This window comes from Brachyhypopomus gauderio, unplaced genomic scaffold (genome assembly GCF_052324685.1).
Source record: "Brachyhypopomus gauderio isolate BG-103 unplaced genomic scaffold, BGAUD_0.2 sc37, whole genome shotgun sequence".
NCBI classification, from domain to species: domain Eukaryota; kingdom Metazoa; phylum Chordata; class Actinopteri; order Gymnotiformes; family Hypopomidae; genus Brachyhypopomus; species Brachyhypopomus gauderio.
The window spans coordinates 1,950,885-1,970,868 of NW_027506867.1; the positions used below are offsets into that span (position 1 = coordinate 1,950,885).

Consider the following 19,984-nt stretch of genomic DNA (forward strand, 5'->3'; position numbering starts at 1 on the left):
GCCCAGTAAGTTATTTAGAGCAAACTTGAAAGGCTGCCCAGCTTGCTGGAGGTGTTCCATGGACAGCACATTAATTCATTGTCTCTGGAATTGCTCTGTAATTCAGGATTTATGGCTGCAGATCCATGCTACCATCGAAACTATAGTAGGGGTACAGTATCCTTATCTGCCCAGCCTATAAGTTCTGGGAGACCCAAGCCCTCTGAACCACTTGACAAACCATGACTGTGACTGGATCCAGACAGCTCTTATGGTAGGCAGGAGGCTACTATTGAGACATTGGAAGTCACCTCAGGCTCCCACCTTAAATGAATGGTACGAGTTATTAAATAGAGTGGCTTCCTATGAAAGACTCTCTTTCAGACTGACAGGGATGCCTGATCAGTATTTCAAGAAGTGGCAGAAATTTCTGGATCATATTGGTTTAGTAAACCCCGATTAAATCACATCTGTTAAGGTAGTAGGTCCGTGTACTTCGCGGCCAACGGATTTTCGTTTCAAAGTTATAAAACATAAAACGGAAAACGAGCCATTTCCTGATATTTTTTTTCTGATTAAAATTAAAAAATGGATTTTAAAATTCCGGCGTGGAAATCTGATTTCTCATTTTGTGGTGAGTTTTTATTATTTTATATGCATCTTGACCCGGAAATGATTGAACTCACGGCACTTCTGAAACATTTGTCATGAAACATTTGACAGTTTCATGCCAGTAGAAGGCGTGCTGCAGTTTCCATCGTTGTCAGGTGTATTTTGGATATAGGTGGGATGGCAATGGGCAGTTATATCCTTTTTCGAGAAAGCAGACGTGTTACACTTAAGGAAGATGACATGTCTGTGGACAAGATATGCAGGATTTTTCAGGTGCCGTAACTGTTCAACTTGTAACTGATATATTTACATATAAGAATATTTATTTTAGCTTTATGGAGCCTTGGTTAGCTTAATGGCATGTGATCCAGTTAATGCTAATGTTAGCTAAAAGTAACTTTGTGGTACGTTTAAGCACTTAAAGTACATTGAAATATGATTTAGAATTGAATGTTTCTAATATCATTTTGTGCAGATGTTTATGTTCTAAATAACAAAATCTGTGAATAATTAGCACTTAATAATTTAATTATTTTTCCAAATTAAACAGGTTACTTGCAGTAGCCTGTACATTACAGATGATGCAAACACTGCAATATTTCCAGAGCCAGTAACTAGTAAAATCTCTCTACATCCATATTTTTTAATGATCTAATTCCTCCACAGGTCTATCCATATTGCCACAATAGTAAATGATAAGCTCAGCACTTCCAAAACAGTCATCATTCGCTTTTTGGAAGCTGAAGCAAATGTGGAAGGAATAACACAGAAGGTGAAGGATGCCTTGGGCTGTGAGGAGGTGATTACCCTGACAGACAGCCAAGGAAATGAAATAGTGGACTCGGACAAGAAGTAAGCTAAGTGATCAAAAACTTGCTTCTTACATTTTACCATTAAAGTTATTAAATATAGAACATACATTGTCTTCTCCTAAGGTTCCCATTACTGGAAACAGAACTCCAGAAAAATCTATGCAATCTCTGAGGATAACTTTGTGGAGTTCCAGAATGGAAGAACAGCTAAAGCAAGGTAATGTATGTAAAGTCAAACTCATTCTCTAAACAAGGGCAAACAGTATAAGTAAGTTTACCTGGCAAATATTTTTTAAAAGAAAACCTGAAGGCCTCATAGGCAGATATAAGAAAATTATTCATACATTTGGTGATTTCACTATTTTCCGTCATTCTACATTTAAGTCGAAGGGCCAACGACAGTATGAGCATACTAGGGGTCACTGGTCAAATTGCCCAACTAAAGCAAGCTGCTCAGAGCCTCCAAGATATCACCTCAGCAATAAACCAGCTGCCTGAGCTTGCAAAGAACACATGCAAAGCAGTGACTGATGCCCACCTGCATTCTGTAAAATGCCTTTGCCTGCCTCGTTTGCAAAGGTATGCGTTACATATTTCAGCAAATATAAATAGTGTTTAATTTTCTTATTTTACATTTAAAGTAACTGGCACATATTTTTCTGCATCAATTTCTTTTTTAAACCTTGTAGGTCTAGTGGAGGAACCCATGTTTTCCACATGCTGTGAGTCTCTAGTTGGATGCCGAACATGTGTGGAGCAGTGGCTGTTAACTGCAGATCACCGTCTGAAATGCAGAGCTGAAGATTTTGATCGTAGAGTACACCAGGTTAAGGGTCTCCATGCTGTTCTCTCTCTCCTCAAAGACATATAAATGTGGAATTCATGTACAATTGTTTGAATAGAAACGGGCATTTGTCACTGCAAAGCTGAAGAGTGTGCAGAGCCAACATCACACCAACTTAATTATAGGGCTTGAAAAGCCCTATATTGTTATTCCTTTTGTGGTGGAATTGATGGCACAGAATTCGAGGTCTTATAATATATTAAGCAGTATTTATTTGATAGCAAGAGAGTTACAAAATATAAAAGTATAAAAGTATGATGTGAAGCGTACGCTTCATGCAGTAACTCTGAACTGTCTCTCTCAGTCCAGATTCTTATAGTCAAAGTGTGTGTAGAAAAAACTAAGGACGCCTGCTTCCCAGGAGCAGTTATCAGTTTCCCTGTGATTCAACCTTGGGTGCTTAGAAACGGATAAGCAATATTATCACCAACTCTGCTGCTGCACAGAAAACTTCAGTCTTACAGAAAAAAACATCTTCAATATGGTTACAGTTAATTACTAAGCAGTACTTTTCACACAGACCATGCTATAGTGTCTGCATGGACATGATTAACATGAATCACACATGAATATAATCAATATTTCCTTCACACTTTTCTCCAAATTTCTGCAATTAATGCGGCCCGAACCGCTTAACGTACAGACTCCGTTCGAACTGCGTTTTGAAGGTCTTGGCTCTGTGTGGTGTGCTATCCGTTTTTAGAGTCGATTAGAGTTATAGATTTTAATAGAATTGAGTTTAAAAATGAAAAATGGCCCTATTAAAATGAATGGTGGAATGTTCAGAATTTCAAATCATCACTGCCAGTTAGAGTGTGAGCTGGCATAAAAAATGATCAAAACGTTTTTGGATAAACTGCTGTAAAATCCTTTCACCTTGACCTAGAAGCTCCATTTAAATTTTAAATGGGAGAGAAACTTGTCCTTTCTGGCACGCCGAGATATCTAATCATTTGATCAATTCGTTTTAGAGTTATGAGCATTTGTTTGGCACCAGACACAGAAAACTACCCCATTGGCCCCCATATAAATGTATGAGAATCAGAATCAGCTTTGTTGAGATTTTTGTGTATATTTAACTTGTCATAAATCAGTCATTTTAGGGTCAAACCACACAAAAATATATCAAAATCATCAGCAAGGGGTCCTCTCTCACACAATCTCTTCGGTGAAACGATAGGTTAAATGGGTCCCGAACTACGACCGTTTGTTCGGAGGGTGCAAATCACATAAAACAAGGCTTCTCCACTCAGTGGCAGAGACAGAGTGTCAGTTATTTTTCAATGTCTCTCCCCCTCCCCCACACACGCACGCGCACACACCTGCATCTCTCTCATATCCACTACACACAGTCACACACACACACACACACATACATACATACAGAAGGAGCAGAGGGTCAGCTGGAGCAGAGGGGCAGATGGAGCAGAGGGGTAGATGGAGCAGAGGGGTAGATGGAGCAGGGGGGTAGATGGAGCAGAGAGGTAGATGGAGCAGAGGGGCTGATGGGCCAGAAGGGGCAGATGGAGCAGAGGGGCAGATGGGGCAGATGGAGAAGAGGGGCAGATGTAGCAGAGGGGGAGATGAGGGTGAGGGGCAAATGGGGCAGATAGAGCAGATGGAGCAGGGGGGTAGATGGAGCAGAGAGGTAGATGGAGCAGAGGGGCTGATGGGCCAGAAGGGGCAGATGGAGCAGAGGGGCAGATGGGGCAGATGGAGAAGAGGGGCAGATGTAGCAGAGGGGGAGATGAGGGTGAGGGGCAAATGGGGCAGATAGAGCAGATGGAGCAGAGGGGCAGATGAGGGTGAGAGGCAAATGGGGCAGATAGAGCAGATGGGGCAGAGGGGCGGATGGGGCAAAGGGGGCAGATGGAGCAGAGGGGCAGATGGGGCAGATAGAGCAGAGGGCCGTATGGGACAGAGGGGCAAATGGGGCAGATAGAGCAGATGGAGTAGATGGGGCAGATGGAGCATATACACCATATACACTACATGCACACACACACACACAGACTTGCATCTCTTTTCAAGCACTATGTATTTCCTTCAGGAAATGCACATCTCTAGTTGACCATGTTTTCCTACAAATGAACCTTTTATAAAATCAGCTTGGGTGGTGTTGGCATATATATTAACCTGCAGCCTCTGCAGCTTATCAGTAACGCGCTCCTCATCCTGTTTGATGGGTGGTTTTCTCTATAATCACAATATTGTTTACTTGGTTGTCCTTAGGTTTCAAGCCCAGTTTGATGTTTATAACATGGTTTGGGAGTGGAATAGCAGTTGGTAACTGCGGTTTACCACTTCATTATGTAATTATTAATGTTACATTGTTATGTTACATTGTTTAAATGATATACAAGCTTGGGTGTTACACAAAAGTAGAATTTTAAAAAAGAATTTGAGAATTGCAAGTTCTTCTTTATTGCCAACAATCAGAAACAAGATTGTTTCAAGCAATTATTTGAACTGTTATAATTTGAAACAGCTTGTAGTTTTCTCTGCAATAAATTTTTTTTATGGAGAAGTGTACTCATTTCTTCATTGAATGCCACTAATGGATCACACACAACGTCTGGTGATGTCAATAAGAAACCTAACAGCATCTTTAAAGGGTCCATAGTTATGATGAACCACATGTTGGTACAGTGAAAACAAGTCAAAATGATAACCAAACTCCGTTTCAGTCCACTGTTGCTTCTTTGGAGGGAAAAGGCTCCAGTCCAAAAACGGAATCTCTCTTCAAGGCTGATCCCAACTCCGGCTGATACAGGTCAGCTGCAGCTGCACCATTAGGCAGAAGGTCCTCAGGAATTTTTGCAGGACACCCCCCTTTAGCTAGCTCATTTGGTATTCATTTTCCTGCATGACACACAAGTGTGTTTTAAGGGTTTACAAATGAATGAGTTAAAATTTACTTGTTATAGTAAAGTGAACATAACTATAACAAATTCATACCATTTAGAAATCTATTCATGAATTTATCTTATTACTTTAGTGTTCCTTCAAAGGGGTGATTGTGTGTTCATTGACCAGATTTAGATATACTCAATAATAAGGAAATCTACACAAAATAGCAAGATATCCAGATAATTCAGGACAAATCGAGGTATTTTATAAATTGAAACTACCCCATCTATTGAAAATTTCAGTCAGTAGTGAATATACAGATATGCAAATAAGCTACACATTTGTAAATGCAAGTCATAAGGAAATTTACTATAGAGTGGTAAACTAAATTTAAATTGCTTCGTTAACAAAATATTCTTGTAACAGAACCAGTAAAAAGGAATGAATCCTACCTGGGATCCTGTGTGCATTCCATGCCCCTATAAAATTAGTGATACCAATCCTGGCTATCTGGCATGTCAAGTTTGACACACAGTACTTGGATGTGCTGTCCTCCATGGCCAGTTCCTCCATGTCCACCAGCTGTAGCAAAGCTGTCTTCAGAGGATAGTTGACTCAGGCATTTACCTCTGACCACATTCTCTCAATCACATGGTTCTGTGCATATTTTAAAACAGCATGATTAGGCTTGTTCACATCTGAAATACACTAGTTTACAAAAGAAAGTTAATTAAAAAACGTAAGTATTTAAATATTGTTACCCTTGTAGAAGATGTCTGAATGTAGGGCTGCCTCTGACAGTTGTATCTGTATTCTGCCAGCCTTTCCTGGATGAACAAGTAAAACTCCTTCCCACAGTCAACTCTGACCTGATCCCACAGGAAAGCAGAGCAGATCTGAAAATAAAACACGCAAACTTAAACCCTTTAAATATAACAAGCATCCCAGCTACTCTTAACCCTGATGAGATCCGGGCGTGGTCTACCTTCTTGGGGTCCAGCTGGGCGTGGGGGACCCATTGCATTTTTTGTTAAAATAATCAGCAGATTTAGCCCAATTGCAAGTAAAATAAACAATACATATGTTAAATTAGTTTGCTCTCATTTATTTATTAGTTACTTTTTTATTAAAATGTAACACAATAAGGAAATGAATCATAAATCATGCTGGCTGACAGGCTGGTCCTATGGCTAGCTGCTGACGGGCTGGTGCTAACGGAGCTGGCTGCTGCTCATCCTCCTTTTCATTATCACTATCAGACTGATATTTCAGAAATGTGATCCTGAAATTTCTTCTTCTGAATCACCATCAAAATCCTCTGTCTCTTCCAATAGCAGCTGTAAGGCAGTCTGAACTGAGAATCGCTTTGCCATCTTTTATAGCATTTTTAGCATTTTTAGCATTTATAGCATCATGTCCCCATGATTGGATGAAACACACACTCACACACACACACACACACACACACACACACACACACACACACACACACACACACACAGGTCCAGAGAGGAGGGAGGGATAATGAGGGCTGAGAGAAAAGATGCTTCTTTCAGATCTCACCCCTTTGTCTCTATAGAGATTCTTCGTCTGCTGTCTGACAATATGCAATCAACCCCTGATGTGACAACCATCAAAAGTGTTGATGGTTGCTCACCTTTGCATGCCAAACTCCTCTGTCCTTTGTTTGTATATCCTTTAAAGTCATACAGACGACTATCAACTACCCAACCCAATGTTGATTGCCCACTTTGACTAGCCCAGGGCCCAGTGGACCCTGGACCCTGTATGTAATACAAATGTGAAGGGGGGGGTACGGGGGGGTGGTCATTGAAAATATTTTCTGATTTATGTTGCTCACAGAAAATGAGCCAAGGACCAATGAATCTCAGTTTGAAAAAAAAAAAATTGTAGAATTTTTTTAAGCTGATTTTTTAAAAATGGGTCCCACAGACCCTTGGACCATATAAGGGTTAAAGTAACAATAAAAACAGTATTTAGTTAAAACTGGACAGAACAATAACAGACTGAGGGATAAATGAATACTAGTAGCACTAGTCAGGTTATTTTACCTGTACACATCCTCGTAAATGATCGTTGTTTTTTACCGACATGATGGAATGACCGACAATCTTCTTGCTGAAACCATCAATAGCCATGACATGGGTCACTCCAAACATTCACTCCAAACAAATTTTTGATTTTGATCTAGGTGGAGCTTATGACCCATGTATTCTGCATTGTAGGGTATGGGGTTCAGATTTCGGGCACCCTAAAATAAAACAATAAACGCTCAATATATTTGCAAGATTAGATTCTCAACACCAGTGCTCTACTGGAAAACTGGTATTTAACATTACCTGCTGTCTTGCCGCATGATAAGGTTGATAAATACTTCTCAACACTTTGCCCACTCTGCCTTCAGAAGCTTTATTGCCTTTTGCAGAAAGATATCCAGTCATCATTTTTCAACCAAAAGATGATCCAGTCTAGAGGAGGCGGGGGGTGGGGGGAGAGACTCCACAGGTCACTACATGCTTGGAGAAAAAAATGAGAAGCTTGTTATGTTTGCAATCTCCAACATAGTGACTTATAAAAAGGTTTCAGCACAGAAGCTGACAGTTTATCCATAGAGGCACTAAATAGGGAAGTGTACTGGTAAAAATGACTTTACATTTCCAGTGGAATGTGTGGAGAAGCAAGACTGTTAATACTTATCATGATAATAATGTGACTAGCAAAATATATTATTTGGATAAATTATGTGTATAGTCCTTCCATACATTTTTATCCACGTATCCAGTTCAACGTGGGAGACTCTCACCCTCACCCTCTGGCAGCTGGAGCTTATCACCCTGCCAGAGGGTGAGAGGTGGGTTACAGCCTGGACAGGTCGTCTCGCAGGGCTAACAGTGGAATGAAATGGGCCCCTCAATTAAATCTGCAAATTGTAGCGTGTCTGGCTTCCATTAGCTTGTAGTCAGCTTTTTAGCTATATTAATGTAGCCATTGCATATTTCACAAAAAAACATTCATCATAAAAAATATAACAATGAAAAGCTTACCTCAGCAATACCTTAAGCGACTTCCACTTCAAGCTGGCTGTCTGAACAGAATTGTGTGAGCAGCCCCTGCTCAGCACACCATCTCCGCACATTCCTCTCAGAAAAACCCTGTCTTGTTCCAAAGTGGGTGCATAATGGCGCATTTCCACTAGGGCCTACTTGGCGCGGTACGGTTCGATTCGCGACGGTTTGAGAGTGTTTGCATTAGTACCAGTTCCCAGTGAGCCGGCCCCTTCGGGTACTTTTTTCGTACCGACTCGCTCGAGGTTCTAACCGTTCCGAAGCGGTACAGTTCTGTGACGTGGAGGAACAGCATGACACTGATTGGCCAGGGAGTGTCGTCACAGGTTGCGTCACAGGAGAGCGACTCCTCCGCTATCCACTATCGACTCCTCAGCCATTTTTAAAACCCGAGGAGAGAAGAATGGAGGACCACAAGAATGTTCCCTGGTCGAACACCGAGGTACAGACCTTTCTGCAAATAATAGGCGATCAAAAAATCCAGGGCGAACTGGACGGGGCCACTAGAAACGTAAAAGTTTTTAGTGAGGTTTCCGCGCTAATGGCCACTCATGGCTACCAGCAGTCCGTTATGCAGTGTCGGTCCAAGCTTAAAAAGCTCAAAAGTGACTACCGGGCGGTGAAGGACCACAATGGACGCAGCGGAGCAAATCGCAAAGATTGGAAGTGGTTCCAGCAGATGGATGCCATATACGGTCACCGGCCAGCCAGCAACAGCAGAGAAAACGTGCTGGACACGGCGATGTCGGTGCTGGAGGCCACGGAGAATGGTGAGTGTATTGTGATTTCAGTTTTACTACTAGGCTCGTAAAAGATGTAATATGAACATAATACGAACGCATCTATTGTAAACGCAGGAATTTAGAGCTGTGTTTGTAGTTAATGTTACCACCACAGTCACTACTGTACAATAGCTAGCTCTTAGCCATAGCGTGGAGCCTAGCTAGTTGCTAGTTAGCTGTAGCCATTAACAAAGCATGAGCAGCGATGACGTGCTACACATTTTGTGCAGTTACGCTATATTGTGGTTGCTTTCACGGGAATGCTTGTGTTTAATATTTGTTATTTTTACGTTCAAGATTCCCCTTCCACTGACGAGGCGAGCACCCCTTTGGAACCTCCCGCCTCCCCCGCATCATACACATAACCAGCAGTCTCTACACCGTCTGGATCTCAAACGCCTGTCCGGTGGCCCAATACAGGTGAGGAGCACAAAAAAAACATGTGAAGCACCGGAGTAGCATGAGTACCGAGTGCATTTCAGTTTTACTAATCAACTCCCATTACCCTTTTTTTGTCTAGGCAAGCGAAAAAGGACCCAGACTGACCTAGATATCTGTGCACATCTCCTGGAGATGCAGGCGCAGGATGTGCGGATGCACGAACAGATGCATGAGCAGCGTGAGGAGCACATCCAGCTGCTGCTCCGTGATTCTCGCGAGGCCCGTGAACAAGAAGCCGAGAGCGGAGTTAGCTGAAAATGCTTCATTCAACCGGGCTTTCCTCGGGGTGTTTGGTGAACTTGTAAAAACATTGCGAGACAGACACCAGTGAAAACATTTTTAGTTTTATTTGGGTAATTTGCTTTTTTGCACTTTTTAAAACTTTTTTCCTACTATATTTACATATTTTGTAAATATCTACATTTATATATTTCTTAATAAAGTTTGATTTCATTTGATTGTATGACTGACGCTTTTTATGCAGGGTGTGTTCATTGTCTTAACAATCCGCAGCAGATAATGAGTTTGACAATCACAGCTTTATTCCTTTGTGTACATGAAACAGGCAAGGGCAACAATTTAACTGTTATGACAGATATATTGCATCAGTGCATTGCGAGCATCTCTACCATCACACTCTAACACCTGCTGGAAATAGATTTCCCCGGGTGGCCAACTCCCACAGCATGGACAGTCTCAGCACTCGAGCATCATGCATACTCCCAGGCATTCCAGCCATTACATTCCAGAAGAGGCCCTTTCCGTCGACTACACCTTGGAGGATTATTGAGTGCCAGCCTTTGCGGTTGAAGTAGTCGGTGTGACACAGTCGTGGGGCAATGATGGGTATGTGGGAGCCATCAATAGCACCCACACAATGTGGGAGTCCCCATCTAGTCTGTATGTACTCTGCCATATCCCTGAATCGCCGTTCGTCTGGATAACGAATCTGCTCAGGTACCAGTAGTGCCTCTGCTGCAGCACAGAAATCCTGCACACACCTGCACGCAGTTGTAGTGCTGACTCCAAACAGATGGCCTATGCTTCTGTACTCCGAGCCTGTAGCAAGCTTCCACAGTGCTATTGCCACTCTTTTGTGTACAGTCACACACTCTCAAAGTTGTGTCTTGTCGCTCCAGGGCTGGACGCAATTTGATGCTGAGTGAGTCAAACGCGTCTCGGGACATCCTGAAGTACTGTAGCCACTGTGTGCATGTGAACTCAGGAACAATAACGTCCCGCCACTGAGACGCTCGTTGGAATGTCCACACTGAGCGTTTGCGACGGCTATTAGCCAACAACAAAGCCATCTGAAACGCACACACACTGAATTTTTACTGCGTTAGCTTTACACACTTTACACATTTATTTCGGGTAGAAAGACCGATGTCAACTAGTGTTAGCTTAGCTTACCAGCCTATGTCTTTTTCTCCCTCTCCTGTCGTCCTCGGCCTGATACTGCTGTATGGTCACAAGAAGTCTCCGCTCCTTTTCTTGTGTTGTGCGTCTCGCTAACTGAAACCTTCTCTTGCTCGCTTCATTTGCACGTTTCCGGAATAAAAGCCATAACCCTAGCACAAGGTACACGAGTCCTTCCAACGCCATCTCGTCCATTGTTGTACGGTGTTGTGGTCGCATACAAATGATGTCACGACACTACAACCCGCGCGCCAACAGCGACTCCACCCACATTGTGGTGGTCCACCATTGTAATGGAAACACAACGCGACCGTACCGTTCCGTTGCGAATTGACTCGTATCGAACCGTACCACGCCAAGCAGGCCCTAGTGGAAATGCACCATAACAGTGATGCGATATCCCTACAGCACTTGCCATTTATTCTGCTTTCTGCAATAAAATCTGCATATTCCTGCAAAGACATGTCTTCTTAGATGTATGTGTGAATCATGACTCTGAATCAAATCAAACGTACTGCCAATGTCTGTGTGTCCCGCGAGAGTTCGATCATTTCCGGGTCAAGATACAAAAAAAATTAAAAACTCACCACAAAATGAGAAATCAGATTTCCACGCCGGATTTTTTAAATCCATTTTTTTATTTTAATCAGAAAACAAAAATCGAGAAATGGCTCGTTTTCCGTTTTATGTTTTATAATTTTGAAACGAGAGACGGGAAAGAAGGCGTTTTCCATCTTTCGCTTTCTGATTCCTAAACGAAAATCTGTTGGCCGTGAAGTACACGGACCGTAGTAGCAATTTTTCCTCTCTCTTTCCTCTTTTTTAAATTTTTTAATTTTATTTTATATATAAATTTTTTATTATTATTTATTTATTTATTTTATTTCATTTTTTGCATATTTATTAAATTGTTGTCATTATACATATTGTAACTGTCCCTACTCGTCAGGTCTTTTTTTTTTATGATCAGCATTTTATTTAACATTTTCACCTTGGTACAGTTTACAAAGCCCACTCACAATACTATATAATACAAATAATATAGTGTAGGAAGCAGCTCCCATTCACATAGATGTAGACAGGGTTCAACAAATTTTGGAGGACTGGAGGAAGGGTGAAGACACCAGGGACTTTTTTGTTCCGTTTTGAACATGAGGTTCTGAAATTACAAAAGGGTAATATTTTTTTTCTTCTCATTTTAATGTTTTGTTGTACATTTATATTATAAATGTTATGGTACATGCTTTAATTTGATTTTTTGTATTATAGCACCCTCTGCTGACCACTTTATAATACTTGTTATTTGGATGTTAATTCTCTCATTGGTTGTTGAGTCACATGATTTGGTTGCATGCTCAGAACGGCATTTTCTTTCAACCTAGTAAGAGAGCCGCATGTGTCAAGTCCTCTTGTGTATCCAACTTCATCTTCCTGTGTAACCCCCTAAAGAAGCTTTGTTTGTAAGTAGATTTATTCATCTAGGCTATTACTTACTATTACTTACTGTGTGTATTTTATTTCAGTTTCACACTTAAGCAACTCTCTGTATAGAAGTACTCAGCTTTATTAAACGGACATTACTTCATGCTCCATCATCACTGAAGTTTGATGCTTTATTCAAGTTTGCTCGAGTGTTTAGCTATCTGGTGATGTGTGCCCCGCTACGCACTCAGGTGCCAGAATAGTGAAAAAACAGCACCACAGTGGGTTCTACACAGAAGATTCCCTTGTGGAAAAGCGAAGGACTGTTAAGCTCCGTTTCAGTTGTGCTACACTGAACACTTAAAAGCTCCAGATGGATACTACCACACAAGAGGCACAGCAGAAAGATCAGCCACCAGATCAGACACTTGTTACAAGGTCAGTAGCTAGCATCTCTAGCTCACGTTCCAGCAAGTCCTCTACTAGCCTAGCTGTAGCTAAAGCAAAGGCTAAAGTGTCAGCTGCACGAGCCAGTTCAGCCTTTGTTCAGAGGGAAAATGAGCTATTATTAGAGAAAGCTAAGATGGAGGCTGCTTTTGCTACCCTGAAGCTAGAAAAAGAAATTGCAGTTGCTGAAGCTGAGGCTGAAGCTCTTGAATCTTCAGTAGCAGAGTCAAAGAGAAGCAGCAGAGCACCAAGCATAGCTCTTCCAACTCAGTCTCCACAAGAAAGAACCAACGAGTATGTTGAGTCTCATTCTAAAACAGCTTCTGATCCAGTAGCTATAGACTCAGGATACTGTCGACCTCAGCATTGTAATCCTGTTACATTCAATAGTGCCACTTCCAACTTGACCAAAGATGGCATTAATGTAACTAGACCACAGACCTCAATGAGCAGGGTATCTGACACACACCCTAATGCTAACCTTCATGCTTCGCACCCTGGATGGTCGCATCAGCCACTCTACACCACATACCACGAACAAGCTCCACAAGCCTCTTCAGTCAGCTTTGAGGGGTTTAGTGAAGTTGCTAGATTTCTTGCTAAACGTGAATTGCTCACTTCTGGTCTTACCAAATATGATGATCTGCCTGAAAGCTACTGGACATGGAAGTCGAGTTTCTTAAACTCCATTAAAGGAACAGGACTTTCCAGCAGTGAGGAGCTTGATTTGCTAATTAAGTGGTTGGGCCCAAAGTCATCAGAACATGTGAAGAGGATTCGAGCTGTTCACATCAATGACCCAACTTTAGGTCTAAGAATGGCATGGATGCGACTTCAGGAGTGTTATGGGTCACCTGAGATGATGGAGAAGGTGCTCTTTGACAGATTGGAAAGGTTTCAGAAAATAAGCAACAAAGATCCTCATAAACTTAGAGAACTTGGCGACCTGCTACAGGAGATAGTATCAGCAAGGAATGAAGGCATCCTACCTGGACTGACTTACCTTGACACAGCCAGAGGCCTAAAACCCATAGTGGAGAAGTTGCCATTTGGCCTCCAAGAGAAATGGATCGCTCAAGGGAGTCATTATAAACTACAATACAATGTGCATTTTCCACCATTTGCATATTTTGCCAACTTCATCTGCAGAGAGGCCTACATCCGCAATGACCCAAGTTTCTCTCTATCTTCTTCAGGTGCTACAATAATGCAGGTGAATAATGCTGTGAAAAGGATGGGTAGTACAAAAAACTTCATCTCCTCACACGCAGCAGAGATCTCTTCTATGTCTGAAAGCAGCTCAACAGGGACCTCTAGTGCTAGGTCAGATATTAGTAAGCAGTGTCCCCTACATAAAAAGCCACACCCTCTTAAACACTGTCGAGGCTTTAGAGCAAAAAGCATTGAAGAACGCAAGGCATTTCTTAAAGAAGCTGGCATATGTTTTAGATGTTGCGCCTCCAGTGAACATGCTGCCAAAGATTGTAAGATTACAGTTCAGTGCAAAGGGTGCAACAGTGTCAAACACATAGCAGCTCTTCACCCTGGACCAGCTCCATGGCGTAGCCAGGCCCCGGAGATAGAGGATGGCGGGGAGGAGAAGAGTGCTGCATCTCCCACTGTGAACTCCAATTGTACAGAAGTTTGTGGAGAAAATAACAGCCCACGTTCCTGTTCCAAAATCTGCCTAATCAGGGTGCACCCCAAGGGACAACCTGAGAGGTCAGTAAAGCTTTACGCTGTTCTTGATGACCAGAGCAACCGGTCACTCGCTAGGTCAGAATTCTTTAACCTTTTTGGCCTTCAGGGCACAGAGGCACTCTACACTCTCCGCACTTGTGCTGGTCTCACAGAGATGTCTGGAAGGAGAGCTCCAGGCTTTGTTGCGCAACCTTTGGATTGTAGTCTCAGTATTAATCTACCAACACTTATTGAGTGCAACTATATCCCTCAAGACAGGACCGAGATACCTACTCCAGAGGTAGCAAAGCATCATACTCACCTTTACTCCATTGCAAAGTACATCCCTCCGCTTGACCCAGAAGCTCAGATACTCCTACTCCTCGGGCGTGATGTCTTACAGGTCCACAAAGTAAGAAATCAGCGCAATGGCCCCAACCATGCACCATATGCGCAACGCTTGGATCTTGGCTGGGTCATAATAGGCGAGGCCTGTCTAGGGTCAGCTCATAAACCTAAAGAAACAAGAGTGTTTCGAACTCAGGTTCTAAAGAATGGGCGCCACTCTTACTTCACACCTTGCCCAAATCATCTCATTCTGAAGGAGAAGCTTACTGAGAGGTCTTGTTGTTCACATGATGGACAGAGCTTACAGTTGGCCTTTCATCCAGCTCCACGTACTGAGGACGAGTCCTTAGGCAACACGATTTTTCTTCACACGGAGCATGATAACAAGGTTGCTTTATCTGTTGAGGACAAACAGTTCATGGAGCTCATGAATAAGGAAATGTTCATTGATGAAGGGAATAACTGGGTAGCCCCACTGCCCTTCCGCACATCAAGAACACATCTGCCTAACAACAGAGAGCAAGCTTTAAGCCGGTTCCAATCTCTTTGTCACACTCTCGAAAGAAAGACTGAGATGAAGCAGCACTTCTTTGACTTCATGCAGCGGATATTTGATCAAGATCATGCAGAGCTGGCTCCACCTCTTACAAAGGGCGAAGAATGTTGGTACCTCCCCATATTCGGAGTGTATCATCCCCACAAACCAGGTCAAATCCGGGTCGTGTTTGACTCTAGTGCTCAGCATCTAGGAGTGTCTCTCAATGATGTTTTGCTAACTGGACCAGACCTGAACAACAGTTTGTTGGGTGTTCTAATGCGATTTCGTCGTGAACAAATTGCTGTCACTGTGGATGTGGAACAGATGTTTCACAGCTTTATAGTGAGGGAAGACCATCGAAACTTCCTCCGATTCCTTTGGTTCAGGAACAATGACCCGACAGATGAAGTTGTGGAATACCGTATGAGGGTGCATGTGTTTGGCAACCGACCCTCACCAGCAGTAGCGATTTATGGCCTCAGACGTGCTGCTCTGCATGGAGAAGATGAGTACGGTCATGCAGCTAAGGAGCTCATTCACAAGGAGGTTTATGTAGATGATGGACTTTTTTCTCGGCCGTCTGTACATGAAGCAGTCAGCCTGCTTAATGCTGCGCGCAATATGCTGGCTATGTCTAATTTACACCTCCATAAGATAGCTTCAAACTCTCTGGCAGTCATGCAAGCCTTTCCATCCTCTGAGTATGCCAAGGACTTGAAGAATCTTGATTTGGATGTCGACTCTCCCCCTGTGCAGCGCAGTCTGGGTTTAAACTGGGACCTGACAAAGGACACGTTCACCTTCCAGGTCGCGATCACCACAAAGCCATACACACGCAGAGGTGTGCTCACCACGGTGAATAGTTTGTTCGATCCACTTGGACTGGTGGCACCAATCTCAATACAAGGAAAGTTCCTGCTGAGAGAACTCACCCACAATACTGTCGACTGGGACGAGCCCCTGCCACCTGAAAGGGAAAAAGAGTGGATGACTTGGAGGGGATCACTACAAGAACTTGACCACTTTGAGACTCCACGTTGCTATACAAGCACCTCTGTAGCCAATGCTCAGCGTGTGGAGCTGCACGTTTTTTCAGATGCTTCAGTGAGGGCAATTGCTGCAGTAGCCTACTTGAAGGTAGTAGATGACAATGGCATTAACCATGTGGGGTTCATTATGGGGAAAGCCAAGCTTGCTCCTCTGTCAGTTCATACTGTCCCACGACTAGAGCTAGGAGCTGCTGTCCTAGCAGTAGAGATTGCAGAGCTAGTGTCTAGAGAGCTGAATGTCAAGTTGGATGACACAAGATTTTATACAGACAGCAAAGTTGTGCTTGGGTACATTCATAATGTGGCCCGCAGGTTCTATGTGTATGTCAGTAACAGAGTGGAACGCATTAGAAGGTTCTCAAGCCCTGAACAATGGCGATATGTACCCACAACCCAGAATCCAGCAGACGTAGCAACCAGGTCAATACCTGCAGCATCACTCTCAAAAACCAACTGGCTCACTGGGCCAAAATTCCTTCTACTTTCCACAGAAGACGATTCTGCAAAAGCAGACTATGAGCTTGTTAACGCAGATTTGGATGTGGAAGTTCGATCTCAGCTCACGGTGTGCAGCGACTCAAACCTGGGCTCTCAGCGATTTGAAAGGAGCTCTACATGGAAGTCTCTCTTAAATGCCATTGCCACTCTAATTCACATAGTTGAAACCATAAAAACCACGACTACAAAACAGAACGCAGAATGTAGAGGTTGGCATCAGTGTTTGAAAGCCCACTCTCCGGCCAGCCTGTCAAAAGCAAAACAGGTTATCATAAGGTGCATCCAAGGTGAAGTGTACTGCACTGAGGTAGCTTGTCTGAAGCAAGGGAGAGAAATCCCGAACAGTAGTCCACTAAGAAAGCTGGATCCTGTCCTCGATGGTGATGGTCTTTTGAGAGTTGGAGGCAGGCTGCATCAATCGTCTCTCTCTGAAGAGGAGAAACACCCTCTCATCATTCCTGGTTGCAGTCACATTGGTACTCTGCTCATCCGCTACTACCATGAAAGAGTGAAACATCAAGGACGGGTGTTCACAGAGGGAGCCTTAAGATCAGCTGGGATTTGGATTGTTGGGGCCAAGAGATGCATTGCAAAACAGCTGTACAATTGTGTCCCATGCAAGAAGCTCCGAGGTAGGACAGCTGAGCAAAAAATGTCTGACCTTCCCTCAGACCGCCTGAGTACAGAGCCGCCCTTCACCAATGTAGGTGTTGATGTATTCGGTCCTTGGAGTGTCTCCACTCGACGAACACGTGGAGGTGCTGCAAACAGCAAAAGATGGGCAGTTATCTTTACATGCCTCAGTGTGCGTGCTGTTCATTTAGAGCTCATAGAGGCCATGGATACATTGAGCTTCATAAATGCTCTACGCCGATTTCTTGCCATCAGAGGTCCCGTGAAACTGATCCGCTCGGACTGTGGCACAAATTTCAAGGGGGCCTGTAAAGAGCTAGAAGTACTCATACAAGACGGCGGAGAGCCTAATGTTTCCAAGTTCCTCAGCAAAGAAGGTTGTACATGGATTTTTAATCCTCCCCATTCCTCTCACATGGGTGGAGTGTGGGAGAGAATGATTGGGATCTCCCGGGGGATTCTGGATTCTATGCTGTCCCAAGTCCAAACTTCTCATCTTACCCATGAAGTTCTGTCTACTTTCATGGCAGAAGTATCGGCGATAATAAACAACAGGCCTTTAACGTCTATCTCAACAGATGCAAGTGCTCCATCCCTCCTGACTCCAACAATGATTCTTACTCAGAAAGTCTGTAGTTCTACCCCACCTCCTGGGTGCTTTGTTGACGCAGACCTTCATCGCCAGCAGTGGAGAAGAGTCCAACACTTGGCCAACATATTTTGGGATAGATGGAAGCGCGAGTATCTCGCTACACTACAAGGTCGTTCCAAGTGGCAGAAGAGTCATCCCAACATAAAGGAGGGAGACGTAGTACTTCTTCGTGATACTCAAGTGCACAGAAACCAGTGGCCTATGGCTTTGGTCACAAAAACCTTCCCTGACAGCGATGGCAATGTCAGGAAGCTGGAGCTCAAGGTGTCCAGAGAAGGCGCTTTCAAGATTTTCCTTCGCCCCATCACTGAGGTGGTGTTGCTCCTGTCTCCTAAGCACCACTTAGACTCTTAGGTTGTTAGTCTTCAATAGTGGCATTGTATCTAATGCCAGACGGGGAGTGTTATGGTACATGCTTTAATTTGATTTTTTGTATTATAGCACCCTCTGCTGACCACTTTTTAATACTTGTTATTTGGATGTTAATTCTCTCATTGGTTGTTGAGTCACATGATTTGGTTGCATGCTCAGAACGGCATTTTCTTTCAACCTAGTAAGAGAGCCGCATGTGTCAAGTCCTCTTGTGTATCCAACTTCATCTTCCTGTGTAACCCCCTAAAGAAGCTTTGTTTGTAAGTAGATTTATTCATCTAGGCTATTACTTACTATTACTTACTGTGTGTATTTTATTTCAGTTTCACACTTAAGCAACTCTCTGTATAGAAGTACTCAGCTTTATTAAACGGACATTACTTCATGCTCCATCATCACTGAAGTTTGATGCTTTATTCAAGTTTGCTCGAGTGTTTAGCTATCTGGTGATGTGTGCCCCGCTACGCACTCAGGTGCCAGAATAATAAATTTCATATTTTCTTTTAGCACAACATAATGGAAGTCTTACTATAAACTATTGAACATTGGAGAAGATTGATTTAAATCAATCAATAGATCAATCAAAATTTATTTATATAGCGCTTTTTACAACAGTTGTTGTCACAAAGCAGCTTTACAAGTGCCGAGTCCTAGCCCCCAGTGATCAAGCCAAGGGCGACAGTGGCAAGGAAAAACTCCCTAGTTTTTTTGCATGAGGAAGAAACCTTGAGAGGAACCAAGACTCAGGGGGGAACCCATCCTCCTCTGGCCGACACCGGTCACCATGACAACAACAACAATTTAGACAAAGAAATAAAGAAAAGAAAAAGTTGTAATAATGTCCATCATGGTGTAGGCTTATCCGGTCAGGCAGTAGGTGGCTGGCACAGGATGGATCGCTTGTCTCTCCTCGTCTCATTTTTCCACGAGCAGGCGGGCAGCCATGTGGAGAAAATAAAACAGGGAGAACTAGCGCTGTACGGAGACATATACAGGACAGATGAAATTATAAACATTTCTGGAGTGTGGCAGCAACTCCGGCATTAAGTTAAATTATTACAGCCTAGCTAAAAAAGGCAGAACCAGAAGGTAACATAGGCTTGGGGGCATTCTGAGACAATGGCATCCATCCACTGCACTGTCAACAAACTTGAGTGACCACGAGCAGTGACAGGATGACAGCACCACCGCCCCAGTCTACCATAAAACCCTTCGTCTATGAACCCCTGGATCTGTACCTTTATCTAAAGGGGAATATTAATTATCAAACGCTAAACCAAATAGGTTGGTTTTCACCCTAGACTTAAAGATTGTGACTGTGTCGGAGTCCCGGACGCATTTAGGAAGATTATTCCAAAGCTGGGGGGCCTTACAAGAAAAGGCTCTTCCCCCTGCTGTTACCTTATTAATTTGTGGAACTAATAAAAGACCAGCACCCTGTGATCTTAGTGGACGTGGGGGTTCATAGTAGGAAATAAGTTCCTGGAGGTATTCAGGAGCAAGCCTATGCAGTGCTTTAT

General features: G+C 43.2%; 1 long non-coding RNA gene and 1 pseudogene across 1 annotated transcript; one reads left to right on the forward strand and one right to left on the reverse strand.

The window, feature by feature from the left end:
* Window positions 1-1,294: 1,294 nt before the first annotated feature.
* Window positions 1,295-2,817, forward strand: LOC143485532 (uncharacterized). The gene is made up of 4 exons (XR_013122902.1): window positions 1,295-1,443; window positions 1,527-1,620; window positions 1,788-1,982; window positions 2,093-2,817. It is a non-coding gene; the product is annotated as an uncharacterized LOC143485532 (long non-coding RNA).
* Window positions 2,818-4,796: 1,979 nt separating this feature from the next.
* On the reverse strand, window positions 4,797-11,011 carry LOC143485757 (uncharacterized; annotated as a pseudogene).
* Window positions 11,012-19,984: the final 8,973 nt, after the last annotated feature.